This window comes from Bos taurus, chromosome 19, assembly GCF_002263795.3.
Source record: "Bos taurus isolate L1 Dominette 01449 registration number 42190680 breed Hereford chromosome 19, ARS-UCD2.0, whole genome shotgun sequence".
In the NCBI taxonomy this organism is placed as follows: Eukaryota; Metazoa; Chordata; class Mammalia; order Artiodactyla; family Bovidae; genus Bos; species Bos taurus.
Window position 1 is genome coordinate 34,024 of NC_037346.1, and position 16,912 is coordinate 50,935.

The window sequence follows — 16,912 nt, forward strand, 5'->3', positions numbered from 1 at the left end:
TTTGGAAGTTTACCTTCCTCTGCAATTTTCTGGAAGAGTTTGAGCAGGATAGGTGTTAGCTCTTCTCTAAATTTTTGGTAGAATTCAGCTGTGAAGCCGTCTGGACCTGGGCTTTTGTTTGCTGGAAGATTTTTGATTACAGTTTCAATTTCCGTGCTTGTGTTGGGTCTGTTAAGATTTTCTATTTCTTCCTGGTCGAGTTTAGGAAAGTTGTACTTCTCTAAGAATTTGTCCATTTCTTCCATGTTGTCCATTTTATTGGCATATAATTGCTGATAGTAGTCTCTTATGATCCTTTGTATTTCTGTGTTGTCTTTGTGATATTTCCATTTTCATTTCTAATTTTATTGATTTGATTTTTCTCCCTTTGTTTCTTGATGAGTCTGGCTAATGGTTTGTCAATTTTATTTATCCTTTCAAAGAACCAGCTTTTGGCTTTTTTGATTTTTGCTATGGCCTCTTTTGTTTCTTTTGCATTTATTTCTGCCCTAATTTTTAAGATTTCTTTCCTTCTACTAACCCTGGGGTTCTTCATTTCTTCCTTTTCTAGTTGCTTTAGGTGTAGGGTTAGGTTATTTATTTGATTTTTTTCTTGTTTCTTTAGGTATGCCTGTATTGCTATGAACTTTCCCCTTAGGACTGCTTTTAAAGTGTCCCACAGGTTTTGAGTTGTGTTTTCATTTTCATTAGTTTCTATGCAAATTTTGATTTCTTTTTTGATTTCTTCTGTGATTTGTTGATTATTCAGCAGCGTGTTGTTCAGCCTCCATATGTTGGAATTTTTAATAGTTTTTCTCCTGTAATTGAGATCTAATCTTACTGCATTGTGGTCAGAAAAGATGCTTGGAATGATTTCTATTTTTTTGAATCTACCAAGGCTAGATTTATGGCCCAGGATGTGATCTATCCTGGAGAAGGTTCCATGTGTGCTTGAGAAAAAGGCGAAATTCATTGTTTTGGGATGAAATGTCCCATAGATATCAATTAGGTCTAACTGGTCTATTGTATTGTTTAATGTTTGTGTTTCCTTGTTAATTTTCTGTTTATTTGATCTATCCATAGGTGTGAGTGGGGTATTAAAGTATCCCACTATTATTGTGTTATTGTTAATTTCTCCTTCCATACTTGTTAGCATTTGTCTTACATATTGCAGCGCTCCCGTGTTGGGTGCATATATATTTAAAATTGTTATATCTTCTTCTTGGATTGATCCTTTGATCATTAGGTAGTGACCATCTTTGTCCCTTTTCACAGCCTTTGTTTTAAAGTCTATTTTATCTGATATGAGTATTGCTACTCCTGCTTTCTTTTGGTCCCTATTTGCATGGAAAATCTTTTTCCAGCCCTTCACTTTCAGTCTGTATGTGTCCCCTGTTTTCAGGTGGGTCTCTTGTAGACAACATATGTAGGGGTCTTGTTTTTGTATCCATTCAGCCAGTCTTTGTCTTTTGGTTGGGGCATTCAACCCATTTACATTTAAGGTAATTACTGATAAGTATGATCCCATTGCCATTTACTTTATTGTTTTGGGTTCGAGTTTATACACTGTTTTTGTGTTTCCTGTCTAGAGAATATCCTTTAGTATTTGTTGGAGAGCTGGTTTGGTGGTGCTGAATTCTCTCAGCTTTTGCTTGTCTGAGAAGCTTTTGATTTCTCCTTCATATTTGAATGAGATCCTTGCTGGCTACAATCATCTGGGCTGTAGCTTATTTTCTTTCATTGCTTTAAGTATGTCTTGCCATTCCCTCCTGGCTTGAAGAGTTTCTATTGAAAGATCAGCTGTTATCCTAATGGGAACTCCCTTGTGTGTTATTTGTTTTTTTTTTTTTCCCTTGCTGCTTTTAATATTTGTTCTTTGTGTTTGATCTTTGTTAACTTGATTAATATGTGTCTTGGGGTGTTTCACCTTGGGTTTATCCTGTTTGGGACTCTCTGGGTTTCTTGGACTTGGGTGATTATTTCCTTCCCCATTTTAGGGAAGTTTTCAACTATTATCTCTTCAAGTATTTTCCCACGGTCTTTCTTTTTGTCTTCTTCTTCTGGGACCCCTATGATTCGAATGTTGCAGCATTTAATATTGTCCTGGAGGTCTCTGAGATTGTCCTCATTTCTTTTAATTTGTTTTTCTTTTATCCTCTCTGATTCATTTATTTCTACCATTCTATCTTCTAATTCACTAATCCTATCTTCTGCCTCTGTTATTCTACTATTTGTTGCCTCCAGAGTGTTTTTAATTTCATTTATTGCATTATTCATTATATATTGACTCTCTTTTATTTCTTCTAGGTCCTTGTTAAACCTTTCTTGCATCTTCTCAATCTTTGTCTCCAAGCTATTTATCTGTGATTCCATTTTGATTTCAAGATTTTGGATCAATTTCACTATCATTATTCGGAATTCTTTATCAAGTAGATTCCCTATCTCTTCTTCTTTTGTTTGGTTTGGTGGGCTTTTATCCTGTTCCTTTGTCTGCTGGGTATTCCTCTGTCTCTTCATCTTGTTTAAATTGCTGTTTGGGGTGTCCTTTCTGTATTCTGGCAGTTTGTGGAGTTCTCTTTATTGTGGCGTTTCCTCGCTCTGTGTGGGTTTGTACAGGTGGCTTGTCAAGGTTTCTTGGTTAGGGAAGCTTGTGTCGGTGTTCTGGTGAGTGGAGCTGTATTTCTTCTCTCTGGAGTGCAATGAAATGTCCAGTAATGAGTTATGGGATGTCTATGGTTTTGAGGTGACTTTGGGCTGCGTGTATCTTGGAGCTCAGGGCTGTGTTCCTTGCTGCTGGAGAATTTGCTTGGTATGTCTTGCCCTGAAACTTGTTTCGCCCAGAGAGGTTTACAGCGTTATATGGAGAAGAGAAGAGTGAGGAGGGAGTTAGAGGTGACCCGAATGAGATGAGGTGGAGTCAATAGAGGAGAGAGTGGGCTATTCAGTAATCTCTTCCTTATGTGCACTCCACAACTGGGCCACTCAGAGTTGTTCACAGAGTTATATAGAGAAGAGAAGAAGGAAGAAGGTGGCAGAGGTGGCCAGGAGGATAAATGGGGGGAATGAAAAGGAGGGAGACAGATCCAGCCAGTAATCAGTTCCCTAAGTGTTCTCCACTGTCTGGAACACACAGAAATTCACAGAGTTGGGTAGAGTAGAGAGGGGTTAGGGAGGAGACACAGGCGATCTAGTGGAGAAAAAGGAGAGTCCAAAGGGAGAGAGAGCAGTTAAGCCAGTAATCTCTCTCCCTAGTGAAAAATGAGTACTGAAGATTGGGTTCTTAAAGGTACAAAATTGGTAACAAATACATAGAAGCAAAAATTTTAAATCTTGAGTAGAGTTTGGAATTTCAAAAATACGATGTGAAGGAAAAGAAAGAAAGAAAAAACAAACAAACAAAAACAAACAAGGTCGCAAAAATTATACAGAAAATATAGGTACAAAATTGATAACTAATACCAAAAAGCAGAAGTTAAAAATCAAGAGTAGAGTTTGGAATTTCAAAAATACAATGTTAAAAAAAGAAGAAGAAAAAGAAAGAGAGAGAGAAAAAAAAAAAAAAAACAAGAACAAACATGGTCGCATAAATTATATATAAAAAAAAAATACAGGTACAAAATTGATAACAAATACCAAAAAGCATAAATTAAAAATCTAGAATAGAGTTTGGAATTTCAGATATACAATGTTATTTAAAAGAAGAAGAGAAAGAAACAGAGAAAAAGAAAAAGAAAAAATAAAAAAGGGTCACAGAAATTATATAAAAACAAAACACACAAAAAAAAACTATAGGTACAAAATTGATAACAAATACTAAAAAGCTAAAATTAAAAATCTAGAGTAGAGTTTGGAATTTCGAAAATACAATGTTAAAGAAAAGAAGGGAAAAGAAAAAAAAGTCAAAAAATTATTAAAAAAAAAATATATATATATATGAAGTTTGCTTTAAAAAAATAGGGTCTTCTTTTTTTTTTTTTTGCAAAGTAATCAGTTATAAAAGCGGAAATTAAAGGAATAATAGAGGACTTAATTTTTTTTTTTTAATAGGCTCACTTGTTCAGTCGCACTGAGGGGAGGTAGGGAGGGATGCTGCAAACAAATAACACTGGCGTGTGCTCGCAGTGCCTCAGCCACACTGGTCTGCCCCCAGTTCACGGCGCGTGTAGCCTCTCTGCCCACGCTGCTCAGGCTCTAGGTTGCTCCACCGCGAACCATCCGTGGCCCGCCCTGGGCTTCCTGTACTTCCCTCGTGCAAGCCGCTCAGGTTCAGGCACTCAGGTAGTCCTCAGAAGCGCAGACTCTCAGTTGGGCCTGGGTTTTGTGCCCTTCCCAGATCCGAGCAGCTCAGGTGATGATGTGTTTTGCACGCGCGATTGCTGCGACTTATCGCCTCCCTTCCGCTCGGTTGTTATCTAGTTGTGCACCGGCACACCTTCTCAGGCAGATGTTGACTGTCCAGACCCCCAAGAAGCTTTAGTTAGCAAAGAAGCCTGCTTACAGTTTTATAGATAATGTCTCTCTGGGGCTGCGATTGTCCCCTTCCGGCTCTGGCTGCCTATCACTGGAAGGGGATGGTCTGCCACCAGCTATCTCTGTTCAGTCCTTTATTCCGTGTGTGGGCCTGGCGGTGTCATAGGTTAGGGCTGGCTTTTCGCGTGGTAGATATCCCACAGTCTGGTTTGCTAGCCCAAATTATTTTGCTCAGATAGTGCTCCGGGTATTCGGGCCAGATTCTTGCGATGCAGCCTGCGTTGCACCTCCCTGCCCAGCCCCCGCTTGCTAATGGCGGATGCAGGCGTCTGCGCTGCTTCTCCGCTAGGGGAGTTACCGTAGGGCTCGCAATGTGCGGGTTTTAATTATTTATTTTTCCTCCCTGTTATGTTGCCCTCTGTGCTTCCAATGCTCGGCACAGATTCGGCAGTGAGAAGGTTTCCTGGGGTTTGGAAACTTCTCTCTTTTTAAGACTCCCTTCCCGGGACGGAACTCCATCCCTCCCTCTTTTGTCCCTTTTTTTTGTCTTTTATATTTTTCCCTACCTCCTTTCGAAGACTTGGGTTGCTTTTCTGGGTGCCTGATGTCCTCTGCCGGCTTTCAGAAGTTGTTTTGTGGAATTTACTCGGCGTTTAAATGTTCTTTTGATGAATTTGTGGGGGAGAAAGTGTTCTCCCCATCCTACTCCTCCGCCATCTTAGCTCCTCCCTATATTCTTTTTACTAATTTAAATACATGTTTTTGTTGTTCAGTCATTGAGTTGAGTCTGACTGTGCAATCCCATGGACCACAGCAAGTCAGGCCTTCCTGTGCCTCACTAACTCTTGGAGTTTGCCCAAGTTCATGTCCACTGAGTCAGTGACGGCATCCAACTATCTCATTCTCTTACTGCCCTTTTCTTTTTTTGCCTTCAATCTTTCCCATTATCAGGGTCTTTCCCAAGGAGGCGGCTGTTTGCATCGCATTAAATAAATATCAGTAAAGAAGAAAAGACTTCAAAATATTTCTACAAATGGCAACCCACTCCAGTATTCTTGCCTGGAGAATCCCATGGACAGAGGAGCCTGGCAGGCTATAATGCATGGGGTTGCAAAAGTCGTATATGACTTAGTGACTAAACCACCACCACATAAATTAGTAGCGTTGTACTTGAATATATAATTCTTGATGTATTCTATGCTGAGAAAGACACAATTTAATGTCAGATAGGTGAGGATATGGGTGATAATATGATTTGTAAGATCAATTTAAATCTGAAAGTCTTTGATTATATGATTTCCTTGGAAAAAAGTCTCACCTATGCATGTGTCTGATATAAGTCTATGCCTAACTTCTGTTAGCTCACCAAGAAATAACTTTCAAGATTTGAAAATGCCAACTATCCCAGCTACAATGAGTGTCTTTGTTGGTTTATAAATAGTACCTTTTGATGAACCTTAAAAGAATTACCACATATCCTATTGTGGGCATTTTCTGTAAAGTTTCTTATCTGTGGCTAATAGGGCCTCAAGCGTATTTCATCATCAGTAGCAGACTTTTCCAACAACTTAATTTTGTCATGAGGTAAACTGAACAGAGAAGAACTTTTTTATGTCACTTATATTTAATTTTGAACTCCTCTTTGAGTTTACATGAAGACAAAATAATATGATGAGACTAAAAAAAAAAACAAAAACAAAGAAAACAAAACTGTTGACCATTTATGAATTTAGGTATTTGAAATATATGAGCTTAATAATAAGACTGAATATTTAGTAGTGTATAAATTAAACATTCAGGTGGGTAAATCTGATCTTTAAATTCTATTATAATAATTTGTTTTTTTAATCTACCAAGTATTCAAATCATTATAAAATGTTTTTAATTATATCTTAACTGTTAAATATGAACACTATTATAATATTGGCACTTCAGGTGAAGTTTTCAGTACCTCTTCAAAATAGTTGTTTCTTGTGTGAATTCTGGAATTAGATTAACATGATAAAGATGAAAATGATTATATTATTTAATTATACTTAGAGATGGGAAAATACATTTATTTCACTTATTTAAAATTAACTCTAATATTCATATGAAATAGAAAAATTAAGCAATAATATTCACAATTTATAACAAGAAAATACAAGACAGGGAATAAAAATATCATCTGCCAAGGAGAAATAAGAAGCCAGGCCATTAAATTCTGGGTGAGGAACCTTATCTTAAAGTTATTATTTTAAGTGGTTTGACACATTATGTTACCACTGCTGTAAGGCCCAATTCAACTATCTACTGAAGGAAATAAATACCAGTATTTGAAATTATTTGGTAAATAAATGTAATTAAGTCTAACTCAGAAGTATTCCTATATGGAGCCATATTCATACCATGTTCAAATATTTTTGTGTTAATAAGAAGGAAAATAAATTGTACATAACTCTTGATTAACTCCAGAGAATGTGTGACTGTGAGCAGCCTGTGTCATGAAAAATAGATTAAAAAAGAATTGAAATCACATGGACAACCCTAGCTTACTTGGGCACTCCAATATTAGAGTTCTTTAATGCTATTTGTGATGGCAGATGCCAAAGACAGTTTGAATGAGAGTCTGAAACTTTCTACAGAACTATAAGTGATATGGATTTCTCTGAAGTGTCACTGTGAAAATGTCTTGAACATTTTTTTCCAACTCTTGAATGAAAGACAGAATCAGATCAGAGATTTAGCATGTACTGACACAGTCAACATTCACAACCTCATAAAGATCCATTCGCAATGGCCCATTGAGTGTGAGGCAGCCTATACATAAATAGCTACATTCTGGGCAGAGAGATTGCTTTAGAATTTCTACACCTGTCTAGCCAGACTCCTAAGGACTTAGAGAAGCACGGAATGGAAGTAGAACAGCTTTAGGTAAAGGATGTATATGAAAATAATTTCTCAAAAAAGAAATTCCTGGCTCTGTACCAGAAAAATTTGTTTCCAAAATATAAATCCCAAAAGAAAGTTTTTTAGAACCCTGAGGAGACAGCCACACAGATTCTCAAGCTTGACTGGTTAACTAGAATGGAAGCAGGCAAAATTATACTGGATCTTGCCACTGTTAATAAGAAACTAGATGAGATATAGTTAGACATTTCATAGATTCAGGGATAAATTTAACAAGAACCACATACCTGTAAAAGTGTTCTTATGACAGCTCCATTTATTCCAATATATAGAGAAATATGTTCTCAAAATGACAAAACACTCAAGGGCAGACCTCATGTTGTATTAATCCAATCCAAGGAATTTTTCGTTCCAGAAGGACATCTCTTAAGTTGTTTACCAGAAATGGAAAGATTTTGGGAGGTGGACTGTGGTCTCATAAGCCTTCCAATTTTAACTCTAATTGAAGTAGGAGAAAATATAACAATATTTATGTTAATAAGCACATTGGTTTTGCCAGGACAACAAAATTTTGGTACATCATTGCAATTTACCTCGGTAAACTACTCATAGAAATAGGGAAAACTGTTTAAGGTTAAGGAAGAACATGATGGCAGAGTGAGAAATAAAGCTCATGGCTCCTGATCCTGACACTAGTTCTGTTATTCACCATCATGTTTTCCTTACCATGATACTCTTGCTAAATTTTTTCACATCATGATGTATATTGATTTATTCAATTAAGTATGTGGTACCCACATAGTAGGAGGCTGGATTTTTCTAACAAAGAAGGAGATTATAAACATATCTGTGAAATATTTATGCATTTATATTTTGATAGCAGAATTTATTTTTGAAAAGAGTTTAAATTAATTGTAATAAAGTCATATAACATAGGTAAATTGTTTACTCAAGAAGTACTTTCCTTGATTAAATATAGCATGATTTTTTTAAATATGTGTATTCCTTATAAATAATCTCCAAAAGCAGATTTCAAGGAGGATTTCAGATTCAAGGAACTAAGTATAAAGCCATCTTTCTATAACAAAACTGTCTTAAAAATATATTTTGCTGTGTGCTTCAGAGAAAGCTTGCATTTAATTGTACAAATAATTGTTAACTTAATGAAGGGTCACTTCTTATGGCATGTAATCAAAAGGATTTTTATATACTAAATCATAATTATATACCAAGTCCCAGGAATTCTGTATAATGAAAGATCAGAAGATGTGGAATTAAAGTTTTGGATCCTATGCTGACTTCCATATTCTATGATTTAATTATATAATATTTCTTAACTGCCATCTTTTCTGTATATAAGAACCCTAAACTTTAATTTTGTAATGTTGTTTTGATCATTTGAAAACATCTCAACTTTTTTCCCCATGTTTGATAATTTTTATAATCTATAATGTTTCCCAAGAAAATAAGAAATTCAATATAAATTTCATATCAGTTGTGCTAAGAATACATTAAGAGGATATATGTAAGTGTCTTCTTTATATTCCACACCATCTTAGATACCATCTTAGATAGTAGGCCATATAACTTTCTGAGAACCAATTGCTTCTATACACAGGCACATTATGAAAGTATGTAATTACTATGGAAAACATTTTAGTTACTACAAAACAAGAGAGGTCCTGCTAGAATTCTGTCATTTGTCTGATACCCTTTTAAATGGTTGAAAAGAATAAAATTTGGATTTAGAAGGATGCAGATCTGAATACTAATTCCGTCTCTGAAATTGGATAGATTACTTACCTTTTTTGAAATTTATTCTTCTTTGTGAAATGAGGATAATCATAATACCTAACTTGCAGAGGTTCTGTTTGTGTTCTCAAAGCACTCAAGAGCAGAGCTAGGGGGTTCCTTGTTGGTCCAGTGGCTAAGATTCTGAATAATGAATGCAGGGGTCCCAGGTTCAATATTTGGTCAGGGAACTAGATCTAACATGCATGTAATAACTAGGTGTTCACATGCACAACTAAAGGTCCCCTACACAGCAAAAAAGATCCCATGAAACCAATATAAAATAAATAAATAAATATTAAAAGCAAACAAACAAAAAAGAAAACAGATGACCAAGAAATGGCATGTTGGGTCACCTTGCCATTACTCATCATATTAAATCCAAAGACTAGCCTGATAGTAAGTCATGCTTTAAAAAAAAAAAAAAAAAAGTGCAGAGTCCATATCCTTTTAGTCCAATTCAAAAAGGCATTTTCATCTCAGAAAGACATCTTCTAAGTTGTTTACCAGTAATGGAAAGATTTTGGAAGGTGGACTGTGCTCTCATAAGCCTTCCTGTTTTATTTCTAACTTAAGTAGAAGCAAATATAACAATATGTATGGCAATAAAAGCACTGGCTTGGCCAGAATCACAGAAATTGAAAACACACTGCAATTTACCTATGTAAACTACTTGTGAAAATGGGGCGAACTATTTAAGGCTAAAGAAGAGCATAATGGCATAGTGTGAAATAAAACTCATCACTCCTGATACTAAAGCTAGTGTTCTTACTCTCCATCATGTTTCCATAGCCAAAATATATTTGCTGAATATTGTTACAACATGATGTCCATTGATTTCCTCAATAAAGTATATGGTACATATGTAGTAGGATGTTGGACATTTCCAACAAAAGGGGAAACTATAACCCCTCCATGACATATATATTTTTGTAATTTGATAGCTTATTGACTTCATTTTTGAAAAGATCCAAAATTAATTTTCAACACAGTCTTATAAGTTAATTGCTCTGTTTTGTCCGCCTCTTTCATGGATGGTAGCCTGCCAGCCTCATCTGTCCATGGAATTCTCCAGGCAAGAATACCAGAGTGAGCTGCCATTCCCTTCTCCAAAGGATCTTCCCAACCCAGGGATTAAACCCAGATCTCCTACATTGTGGGCAAATTCTTTACCACTGAGCCGCCTGGGAAGGCCAGATAATTTATTTAGCCAAGATGTATTTTCCTTGGTTAAATGTAGAGTAATGATGCCCACTCTTCTTTTAATATATATATATATATATATATATATATATATATATACACACACACACACACACAAGTTTCAAGGAATTAAGTGCAACACCAACTTGCTTTTTTAAATTTTTATTATTATTATTATTTTTTTTTACTTTACAATATTGTATTGGTTTTGCCATACATCAACAGGCATCTACCACGGGTGTACATGTGTTCCCCATTCTGAACCCCCCTCCCACCTCCCTCCCCATACCATCCCTCTGGGTCATCCCAGTGCACCAGCCCCAAGCTTCCTGCATCCTGTATCAAACCTGGACTGGCGATTTGTTTCTTATATATTATATGTGTTTTAATGCCATTCTCCCAAATCAATCCCCCTCCCTCTCCCACAGAGTCCAAAAGACTGTTCTATACATCTGTGTCTCTTTTGCTGCCTCGCATACAGGGTTGTCATTACCATCTTTCTAAATTCCATATATATGCATTAGTATACTGTATTGGTGTTTTTCTTTCTGGCTTACTTCACTCTGTATAATAGGTTCCAGTTTCATCCACCTCATTAGAACTGATTCAAATGTATTATTTTTAATGGCTGAGTAATACTCCATTGTGTATATGTACCACAGCTTTCTTATCCATTCATCTGCTGATGGACATCTAGGTTGCTTCCATGTCCTGGCTATTATAAACAGTGCTTCTAATAGTGATATTGTTTTCTCAAATATTTCATTGGGTGCTTTTGGGAAAAAAAAAAAAAAAAAGACATATAAATGCTCCTAGTAAGTGTTAACCTAATGAAGCGTCACTTACTATGGCATATATATATATATATATATATATATATATATATATATATATAGTTTTTATAGACGAAACCTCATCTAGCATCAACACAAAGGAATTCTGTATAATGTAAAGATCACAGGACATGGAATAAGAGTATCTGGGCCTAATGCTGACTTACATGTTCTATGACTTCATTATTTAATCTTTCTGATCCTCCAGCTTATTGGTAAATAACACTAAACTTTAATTATACAATGTTTTTTTTTTTCCATTTGAGAACAACTCGACCTTTTCACATCAGCTTAAATAGTGTACAATGAATTTTCGTAATCACTGACAATTTTTCCCAAGGGAAGAGGAAGTTCTTAGGAACTTGGTTCATTCAAAATGGTATAGCCTCAGTTAAAGGCATCCAGCCTTTGACAAACCACAACAGGGAACCAGGACAGTACCATGACATTCTTGTTTGTTTGTTTGTTTTCCCTTCTCACCTACCCTCTAATTTTCAGCTAGGGCTACCTCTTGGCCAGAAGGTAAGCGAGTCAATTGAAACAGACCAAGGAAGACCGATGTTTAGGGTGGAGAGAGTGAGAGATCTCAATGGGTGAGAGAACTATGTATTTTTATACATTCCAACCATTTATTCAGGTTTATTTTTCCCTGAAGTAAGAAACTAAATGATTTTCTTGGTCTTAGCTAGAGAAAAAGAAAACACAGAGGAAATGAAAGTCTACAAACTCATCTATTCACTTAGTTTTATTGAACATCAGTATGAGCCAGACCCTGAACCAAGTGCTGGTGATAAAGTGGTGAACAAGACACAGACCTTGTCTCCTAGGCTCATTTAAGTGGTTTCTATGTGGAAGAGGAGAGCGAGTTAGACTTCATCTTTGTATCAACAGTGTGCCGAACCAGAACAAACAGCTGCACAAGTACCTTCTTTAATATCTAAAGAAGTGTTTTTCACATTTCTTACTGGCTGAGAAGCAACCAGGTTATTACATCGTGAGCTCTCTGTGCCTAGATGGCATCCAGCAAAGACCCAGGGACCACTTGTCATAAGATGTAGAAGAAGAACTTTAGCATTTTAAGCCTCATAATAAGCTGAATAAAACAGCCTTAAAGTTCGCTCTGATACGATATTTGTTTTTCTCTTTCTGACTTACTTCACTTTGTATAACAGGCTCTAGGTTCGTCCATCTCAGTTCAATTGACTCAAATTCAGTTCTTTTTATGGCTGAGAAACATCCTATTGTATATATGTACCACAACTTCTTTATCCATTCATCTATTGATGGACATCTAAATTGGTTCCATGTCCTGGATATGGAATCTAGGAAAACGGTACTGATAAACTTGATTGCAGGGCAGAAATAGAGACACAGACATAAAGAATGGACTTGTAGACACAATAGGGGAAGGAGATGGTGGGACAAATGGAGAGAGTAGCATTGAAATATATACATTACCATGCTTAAAATATATATAACTAGTGGGAAGTTGTTGTATAACACAGGGAGCTCAGCCTGGTGCTCTGTGATGACCCAGAGGGGTGAGACGGTGGGGGAATTAAGAGAGAGGCTCAAAAGAGAGGAGCTATATGTATACTTATGGTTGATATATGTTGTTGTATGGCAGAAACCAACACGACACAGTAAAGCAATTATTTTATGATTAAAAATTTAAAAATAAAATAAAATAATATCAGTGGGAGAAGGCAAGGGTGGAATGATTTGAGAGAATATCATTGAAACATGTACATTACCATATGTGAAATAGATCACCAGTCCAAATTTGATGAGTGAAAGAGGGCACCCAAAACCGGTGCACTGGGACAACCCAGAGGGATGGGATGGCGACAGAGGTGGGAAGGTGCTTTGGGATGGGGAACACACGTACACCTGTGGCTGATTCACGTCAATGTATGCCAAAACCCATGGCAATATTGTAAACTAATTAGCCTCCAATTAAAACAAGCAAATAAATAAAATTTAAGTTAAAATAAATAAATAAAAAATACTGTCAGTGAAATGGAGAAAGTAACATGTTTTTTTTTCCTTTTGCATACCATGGGAACAAATATTTTCTTATTGCTGAAATGTTTTGGACATATCTGAAAACCCAAAGCATTAACTTCTTATCACCTTGGTGTTGAAAACATTGTCTTATTTCATTAAGTCCCCACTTCCGAATTCATCATATCACTGAAATGAAAGGAGATACAATTCAAGTGACTCAATTCATTCTAATGGGAGCTGCACAGAATCCTTAGATGCAAAGAATTCTGTTTTTGATGGTACTTATCACCTACATTGGCACTGTCACAGACAACCTGGTATTCCTCTTCCACAATCCTGTTACCTTCAGCCACTGAATTATATAGGTTTTCTTTTCTTTTTTGGAGATCTTAGTTCTCCAACCAAGGATCGAACCCCATGAGTCTGGAGTGAAAGTGTGGGCTCTTAATCACTAGATCACCAGGGAAGTCTCTGAATTACACAACTTTTGAATCAGAGAGTAAATCAGCTAGCATTTTATGGATTGTGAAGAGGAATAGCAGGTGTCTTCCAATGACAAGAAGACCAGGAAGGAATACTTCACAGAGTGTGCAAAGTCTGGCTGTATATCATAGTCACCACAGTAAGCAGGTAAGGTTGTGAGCTCCATGGGGTCTCAGTGGTAAAGAGTTTGCTTGCCAATGCATGAGGCTCAAGTTCAATTCTTGAGTGGGAAGATCCTCTGGAGAAGGAAATGGTAACCCCTTCCAGTTTTCTGGTCTGAGAAATCCCGTGGAAAGAGGAACCTGGCAGGCTGCAGTCCATGGGATCACAAAGAGTGGACCACTACTGAGTGACTGAGCAGGAACATGAGAGAGTAATTACTGTATTCGAAAGTTATTCATTCATTTTGTTTTGGATATGGAAAAACTGAGACCTATGAAAGAAAGAAACATTTCTAAAATTGCATATTTTGTTTAAGCAGTTTAAAGCAAGAATTAAGTTTTCATTAAATTCTAACCTGTTTTATCTTCTCCCTACATGGAATAGCTGATATTCCCATTTGTTACAGACTAATTAAAACAAAAGACATGCCCACATGATCTATGCCATTACTTCTATGAGCTTCATGTGTTTTTTTTTTTTCCCCCCAAGTAAGATCTGAGGAGTGAATTAAAGAGATTGAGAGATACAAAATACAAATACAAGAGATACAAAAATAAATCTCTTGACACTCTTATAGTATTTACTCATATAAAGAAAAGTAATACAAGGTAAAGATTAGTAATATAGAATTTGTTAAAGCTTCCAGTTTCCACACTGACTTATCCAGTCTCTTCATTTGCTTCCTAAACCAAACAAGTAACTTAGATGGGAACAGGATAAGACTTAGTCCCTGAATTCATCAAATCTCTTTGGTTGCACAACAATGTGGATCTGCTTTTTGCTTACCAATGTGAAACGATAAATTAGTTCCAAATACTTCTACTCAGTCACTATGAAAACTGCTCAAACACCAAGAACTCAATATGGAAATGTACACCTTCTTTAGAATACATGTAGTCTATCAGATATTCAGAACTGACCCACTAGGAGAGCTTTGGGCCAAGATTCTCTCACATTAAAATAAATGAATAAACAAATACTTAATTATGGAGCTGGGAAACCAGAATGGGGAACTCTTATAGCCTATAACATAGCAAAACAAAAGGGAGAAGAAATGTTCCTCTTTGCTGGCAAGGGCTTAACCGATGAAAAGCCACAGGCTCTTTATTTACTAGATCCCCACCCCTTAACTCTCTTTTCCCTTCTCTAAAAGCATTCCCTCGCCTTGGGAAAAATTGCACATGGTTTGCCATGGTTGTTGTTGTTCTGTCACTAAGTCGTGTCTGACTCTTTGCAAACCCCATGAACTGCACACCAAGTTTCCCTGTCCCTGACTATCTAGGTCGCCAATTGCAATTCTTGCTGTTCTGAAATAAACCTATATTTTCTAGAATAAAATATGACAGCATATTTGTTACAAAACATATCAATTTGTTTTCTGATCAGTGGAGAAGAGTGGCATTCTGGCAAACAGCCATGAGCTTTAGCTTAGAATCTACTTCAAATAATTTCCAGTAAGAAGAACTAAAGAGCCTTTTGTTGAAAGTGAAAGTGGAAGGTGCAAAAGTTGGCTTAAAACTCAACACTCAGAAAACTAAGATCATGGCATCTTGCCCCATCATTTCAATGCAAATAAATGGGGAAACAATGGAAACAGTGACAGACTTTACCTTTTTGGTCTCCAAAACCACTGCAGATGGTGACTGCAGCTATGAAATTACGACACTTGCTCCTTGGAAGAAAAGCTATGACAAACCCAGACAATATATTAAAAAACAGACATTACTTTGCCTACAAAGGTCCATCTAGTCAAAGCTATGGTTTTTCCAGTAGTCATGTATGGATATGAGAATTGGACTATAAAGAAAGCTGAGCAGCAAAGAATTGATATTTTTGAACTGTGGTGTTGGAGAAGACTCTTGGGAGTCCCTTGAACTGCAAGGCAATCCAATAAGTGAATCCTAAAGGAAATCAGTCCAGAATGTTTATTGGAAGGGCTGATGTTGAAGCTGAAACTCCAATACTTTGGCCACCTTATGCAAAGAACTGACTCATTGGAAAAGATCCTCATGTTGGGCAAGATTGAAGGCAGGAGGAGAAGCCGACAACAGAGGATGAGATGGTTGGATGGCATCACTGACTCAACAGACATGAGTTTGAGAGAGCTCTGGGAGTTAGAGATGGACAGAAAGCCTTGTGTGCTGAAGTCTATGGTGTCTCAAGAAGTCAGACACAATTGAGCGACTGAATGGAATTGATTTGTCCTGATCACAATTACACTCTGGTCAGTGACCTCAGATCCCTCAGAGAAAGATTAGATTGAAGATCTACCCGACGTATAATGGTGATATTACAAGGTTATTATTTAAAAATATCTTATGTCTCCTTTATTCAAGGATCTGGATTTGGAAATTTTCCACATCCCTGGTGATTGGATTGGCTAGTTGTTTGTCTGTTTGTTTTGCTTTTTGTTGTTTTTGTTTTTTCCCTGAATTGAATCAGATTCAATTCAGACCTCTGTTCACCAAACCTGTATTATACATGAGCAGCAGCCTTATTATCACCATCGTTTTAGCCAGTTTGGTTTGCCTTAACAAAATACTATAGACTGTGTAGCTTAGAAGACTGGCAAATGTTTTTTCACAGTTCTGGAAGTTGAAAGTCCCAGATCAACGCTATTGCAGGGTTGGAAGCTGGTGAACACCTTTTTCCCAGCTTGCAGATCCATCATCACATGTTGTTACTATTCAGTCTCTAAGTCGTGGGACTTCCCTGGTGGACCAGTGGTTACATATCTTTCTTCTAACTCAGGGGACATGGGTTTGATCCCTGGATGGAGAACTAAGATATCAAAAGCTGTGGAGCATCTAAGCCTACAGCCTGAGCCCATGCAACACAACTACTGAGCAAAGCATTCTGGGGACAGAGTGCCACAATTAGAGAAGCCTGTGGGCTGCAACTAGAAAAGCCTGTGCACTGCAGTGAAGACCCAGTGAAGCCGGGTGGGGGGGGATAATGATCTTTGTAATACAGTATTTGATTCCCCAAACTGCCAAAGGCTACTGCAAAAAGAGAGGACAATTTGATTTCATCACTTAAGGAACTAACATCATTTACAGAGAGTCAGAAAGCCATTCATTACATAAAACAAAAAA